Source organism: Felis catus, unplaced genomic scaffold (assembly GCF_018350175.1).
Source record: "Felis catus isolate Fca126 unplaced genomic scaffold, F.catus_Fca126_mat1.0 Un_scaffold_61, whole genome shotgun sequence".
Lineage (NCBI taxonomy): Eukaryota > Metazoa > Chordata > Mammalia > Carnivora > Felidae > Felis > Felis catus.
This window is the reverse complement of record NW_025408544.1, coordinates 132,501-139,190: the sequence shown is the minus strand read 5'-3', so window position 1 is coordinate 139,190 and position 6,690 is coordinate 132,501.

The window sequence follows — 6,690 nt, the reverse complement described above, 5'->3', positions numbered from 1 at the left end:
GGAACATCACCATGTCATTTCCAAGGCTGGGATTCAGGTGCTCAAAAGTACTCCTGAGGCCTAACCGACCAGTGGCCCATAGAGTTGTCTGGCCTTGGAACCCAAAGACAAACCCTGACCGGCACCCTCCCTTCTGCCCTCAACTCAGCCCTTTGGGGAGACAAGTGCACTGCTATGTGTTTAGCGCCTTGAACCTCCTGGGAACAAACCTGAACCCTACTTCTAACCCTAATCAGAAACCTCAACTGAAACCGAACGTAACTCGAACCCAAACCCGACAATTGCTCCACATCGTCATATTGGCCATCACTTCAGACCTCGAGGGACATGACGAGACTGGTTTTGCTTGGAGCTGGAAACGTCACTGGACTGAACCCTAACCCTAGATAAGGCTCTCTCGCTATTAGACCCAATAACAACATATGACAACACCACATGCCTGGGGGACACAAGCGGTGCAGCATAACTCCGCATAGGACATGTAATATACTATGTCCTTTTGAAGGACCAGTTGAAGCTCCAGAGAGATTTCCAGAGGCCTACCCGACTAGTGGCCCATACAGTTGTCTAGCCTTGGAACTCAAAGACTAATCCTAATCGACACCCTCCATTGTTCCTTCAAATTAGACTTTCGGGGACACAACTGCACTGCTCTGGTTTCAGCGCCTAGTGTCTCCTGGAACATAACCCTAAACCTATGCTTAAACCTAAACAGAACCCTCAACCGAATCCTAACACTATCTCAAACCTAACCCTACAGTTGAAAAGCACCGTTGCATGGGTCCTCAATTCAGCCCTAGAGGGAGATCACGAAACAAGAGTCGCTTACGCCCAGGCGACGTCCCAGTAACAAACCATAACCCTAGTTAAGGCTCTCTACCCATGCGGACCCAATAAAAAAGTCTGACAACACCACACCCTGGGGTCCAGAAGTGGTGCAGGATCACTCGGCTTAAACCTGGAACATTACCATGTCATTTCCAAAACCTGGCTGCAGCTGCCCGAGAAAATTCCTGAGGCCTACCAGACCACTCTCCCATAGAGTTGTCTGGATTGGAACCAAAAGACTAATCCTGACAGGCAACCGACATTGGAACCTCTCCTCAGCCCTTCGGGGAGACAACTGCAATGCTGTGGGTTCAGCCCCTGCAATGTCCTAGGACCTAATCCTCACTACTAACCCTAACCCTAACCCAAACCCAAACCCTAACCTTAATTCTAGCCCTAAATCTTATCCCTAACCGAAACCATGGCACTAACCTACCCTAAACCCAAAAGCAACAATAATACTAACCCTAAACCTCAAATCCTAATCCAAACCCTAACTGTAACCATAAACTTAAACCCTAGACCTAAACACTAAACTCTAACCCTAATCCCTAAAGCATAAATACTAAACACTAACCCTAACCAAACATTGACCCTGACCGTAACCCTAAAACCTAACCACTAACACGTAACCACGAAAACCTAACCCCTACCCCAAAACCTAAAACCTAAACTCTAAACAATAAAACCTAAATCCTAATCCCTATCCCCTGACCCTGACACTACCCTGACCGTGACCCTAACCCTGAAGCTAATGCTGATACTAACACTAACACCTAAGCCCTACCCTAACCATCACCCTAACCCTAGCCCCTAAACCCTAAACCTAACCTTCACCCTAATCCTAACCCTTTAAATCTAACCATCTAATCCTAACCCTAACCCCGAACTGCTAACCCTAACCCCTAACCCTAACCCCATGGACAGTCCTTCATCACCAGTCATGGGCTATGAACCACCCCCCCCCCCCCATCCTCCACCTCCTCTATTTGGGTAGATAAACTGAAGTGGTTAGGGATTTCTAAAGCATATTCATCTACTTCGTGAAACACTTTGTGGGAAAAATGTAGAGATGGTTGTTAGGGCTTGGCAATTCAACTGCAAAACTGCCTTAGGACTTTGTAACATATCTCAAGTTTCTCAGGACATATGTTCAATGGACTGTATCACTTCCCCGTAATGAGGTCAGCTTTAGGTTTCTCCTGTCAAAAAGAAAGAGGATTTTTACACAAAGACAGATGTATCGGGCGTACTGGTGCATATTTTACAGACACAATGTTTTGAGTTCTGTGAAGGATGAGATGCACCCCTAAGTGTAGGTGCCTTAGGTGTCCTGTGTGAAATGGGGCACATGCATTATATGACAAAGACCTTGTGGTCACCATAATGGAAGCACCAGTGAAGGAGTGGGGGAAACTTGAATCACACAGGAATAGAAATTTGAGAAATTAGAGGACAGTAAGCAGAGTTTGAGGAAGTGCAGAGGGGAGGGTACTGGGTTCAGTGAGATGCAGTTGCAGGCCATTCCTGACCACAGCCTGAGCAGGGAGCATGAGTTCCACACGGAGCTACTATGTGGGATCACTCTCAGTACACAATGCAAGGTTCCTCTCCAAAATGTCATATTTGTCAAAGTGCACCTAGGTGATCATCTAAAAAGTTTGTTGTCTCCCTGCATTGTCTGAAGGTTCTGGATATTTATGGGTGAAAAAATGCCCTGGATATATAGGAAATTTAACTTTGTCTTAAGGAAATGCTTGTCTGCCTAAGTTCATATCCTTCAGTGAGACTGAAAGTGAAGACAGGATCTAGATCAGCTGAGTGCCTGCATTGGCCTTTAGCCTGGGTAAACCTACAATTCAGGGATGCCCAGATGCCACCCCTGCTGGACCCCTGCATCTATCTCCTTAAACTTCTCTCACAATATCCTGAGGGTTTCCCTGTGTTCCTGCTATCTCAGCCAGAATACCAATTCTCAGTGGGACCTACACTGAGACTGAGATGGGTTATTTGTGAAAGAGGGGTAATATTTGTTTCTAAGGACATAACGAAAAGAAGACATTGAATACAGAATGCATCTTCAAAATGTCTGGGAAATGTCCACTCACCCTTCTCACAGTTTCAATTAAGATATTTCCACACAAATGATCATCAAAAAAAGATGGTCACAGAAGTTCATTAAACTAAGATGGTTAATGCCTCAGCCCAGGGATTGGGGGATTGCCACTTTAAAGAAGACAACGGCACACTTATTCTATTAAGATTCAGGCCCTACCAGACAAAGAAAGAAAAAGATAATTACGAGAATGTGTATATCAGAGTTCTACATCTGAGATCTGAAGACAATCATATTCCATTACATATAGACTCGCAGATGCATCCACACACTAAAGCGTTCATCTGAGGCCACAGATTAAGTACCAAAGAGGGAATGCACGTAGGAAAACATAAGACCATAGGGAAATAACCCCAAATCTCATAAATCTCACTGCCTTATATGACAACTATTTTGAAATTTGAAGAGGACTGTGTGAGGTGACAGAGTATGGTGATTATGTATCTTAAAAATGTGTCAGATCTGCCTGCATGCTTTCTCTGCTCACCCTGCTCTCTCCACTTTGTTTTTCTTAGTATCCCTTAATACTACTTTCACTGTTCTGTCTCTGTTTCAGTGTTTGCTTCTAGGAGGACCTACTCTCACCCCCCATTGAATGCACACAGTGCGGTTCCTATACACACAGGTAACAAACTAGCAGAAATTGCAGTGATGGAGGATAGTAGCAAGATTGCCCTTTTTGCAGAGGAGCCCGAGAGAGTTTTCTGGGGTGATGGTAACTTCCTATATCTAGATGCATGGGGTGCTTGTGCTCATTTATTTTAGAAACATTCACTGACTCCTGGTGCTTGGGTCAGATAGACAGGTACCTGACCCTAGCATATGGCTGATTTCTAATGGTGGGTAAGGATCAGGGACCAGCAGTGACTGTGGGAGATGAGTGAGGAGGCCACACATGGAGTCACATCCTCCCTCAGGATGCCATGTCTCACTGACAGCAACCTCGTGCAGGAGGGCTCTGAGGATCACATATTTTTTGAACTGCATAATCCTACTCCAGATTTCTCACTGAGGGATGGACAGGGCAGAGGCCAGCAGCTGGAGGACACCTGATCATGGCTGGAGTGGAAGAGTGGGCCTGGGAGATTGAGTCAGAGAAAGGGAAAGGCAGAAGATAGTGGCAAGGATTTTGAGATATAAAGGGAAGAGGAGAGAAGGCAATGTTTTCTACTGACTTCACCCACATTTCTGTGTGAACAAAAGGAGATTCTTGTCTCGCAGGGAAGGGAAGAGGGCTGGAAAAAAGACAGGGTGACATTCTCAGCTCAAGTGCTCGGGATATCTGCCTTGCTCTTGAATACATATCACAGGAAGCCTGTGCCTTCTGTCATAAGTGGAACTGCAGCTCATACCATTTAGTGAAAATTAAAGTGATGATGAAGACTTCATCATTAAAGTATTGCAATGAGAGTATGTGAACATACAGAGAGATACAATGGAAGCAAAAGTCCAAGGTAAACCGACTGCAAAACTTATGGGAATATAGACTATCGGAAAAGGAGATACCCTAATGCCAGCTTTCAGACACCTGGACAATATGTGAAAACGTGGAAAAAAAAGTAGTCCTTACTTCCAAAGCAACATTAGTATTAGACACAAAGGGATCATGATGGAAGGTTTAGGGAGAAACCATATGATTTCATGGTGCTGTACTTATGGTCCTGTACCCTCAATCTCATCTAAGTATACCCTTTAACTTGAGGTTTGTTATATGTAATTATACCTCATTAAAGAGAGTTTCAAAACATAAAATAATAGAAGCAAATGTGGGAAAGTTCCTTTCCAATCCTGAAGTGCATGTGTGTATGAGTCTGTCTTCCCATGTCTCAAAAATCCAAAATAATAAGACATTTAAAAAATTAATAATAGAAAAGTAAGAGGACCCTGAGCTCACCCTGTCTCATATTTTCAACTGCATAACAGCCACATCCAAGTCTATGAACCAAAGAGAGATCCAAAGACTGGCAGAACAAACTCCACACCGAAGTAGAGAGAAGCTGCATCAGAAAGGTTAGGAATGTCAGAAAGGTGGAGGCTGTCTGCCTGCAGAAGGGGCAGAAAAAGTGAGCCCTCACACCAGGGAGGTCATACAGGGAAGACTAATCTCCATAACATTGGGCATTAAAACTTAGAGGGGCTGATTGCCTTTGTGTTCAGATCCTGGAGCTTTGGAGGTCAGCTGACCCAGCACTGGGAGATCCAGGAGGATGAGTGATAGCTAGATCCCTGTGTGTGTGTAGAGAGGCAATGTAAACATGCCATTTTACATAATGCCGAGGGAACAGGAGACGGATGTATTCATGCTGATTCCTGAGTGTGTTGGAGGACTTCTCCAACAATGAGGGAGCTCACAGGCACCATTATTCTCCCCCAGCCTCCCAGAATAAGCATAGAAGCACCCATAAGAGGGTGAGGCTGCACAGACACTTGCTAACTAACCCATTCGCAGTGCGCCAGTCCCAAGGGTTCACTAGGGGACTCACCAAACCAAACCTGCTGGTCTCAGGGCAAACATTTTTCAAACCACAAGGGCACCCTGTCTGACAAGCTGCATGCATAGCTGCCACAACATGCTGTGCACATCTGCACCTCACCCAGCTGTACATATCCAGGCACCCTCATCTGTCTCACTAAGCCACATGTCCCCAGGCACAGACATGCTCTGTGCATATCCTCAAGCCCCTAGCTTCCACCGCTGGTCCACAGCCCCCAGCCACCAAAGGACATCAGGAAATCTGGCATAGGACTTGTAGCCCTGTGAAAATTTGCTAACACTCCTGCCCTGTGCCCAAGTTATCCAGCGGGCATACCACCCCACAGCTGGCCTGCCTGGGTCCCACTAACACCACTGAGACAAAGCACAGCCCACAACAGCACGCAATCAGTGCAGACACCTGCACTAAAAGGAAAAGTAACCCAGACACAGCAGCAGGCTGTGAACAGTATCCATACGATAGCCTCCTGAAGGTCCAGGTCCTATAAACGGAGACATGCACTGCTGAGGTCTCCAGGACCTCTTCTTCATAACGTTATTAGTTTCAAGAGCAGAAGGTACAGCTGACTTTCTTAACACAGAGAAATAGAGACAGAGAGACAGACAAAATGGACACACAGAGATGATTATCCACAATGAAAGACCTAGTCAAAGTCACAGCCAGAGATCTAAGCCAAAGAGATGTAGGTAACATACCTGATACAGATTTGAAAGCAATGATCACAGGGATACTCATTAGAGTTGTAAAATGAGTAGAAGAGTGAGACCCCTGACTAGAGATAAGAAATAGTACAGTAGACATTGCGGACACAATAAAGGAGAGACACACTTGGTGGAACTAACAAAGGGATGGAAGAAGCAGAGGAGCAAACCAGTGACCTCCAAGACTGAGTGATGGAAATTAATCACATTGAACCAAAGAGAGAGAACAGAATTCTGCAACGTGAGATGAGACTAAGGGAACTCAGTGACTACAGCAAAGATAACAATATTGATATTGTGGGAGTCTCAGAAGAAAGAGAAAAGGGGGCAGAAAATTTATTTGTGGAAACAATAGCTGAAAAATGCCCTAATTGGGGGAGGAAACAAACATCCACATCCGGGAGGCTAGAGAATTCACATTGAAATGAACAAAATCAGGCCAACATCCAGACATATTGTAAGCAAACTTGCAAATTACAGTGACAATAAAGAAAAACTCTTAAATGCAGCAACACAAAGAGACCTTCACTTAGAAGGGAAGACCCATAAG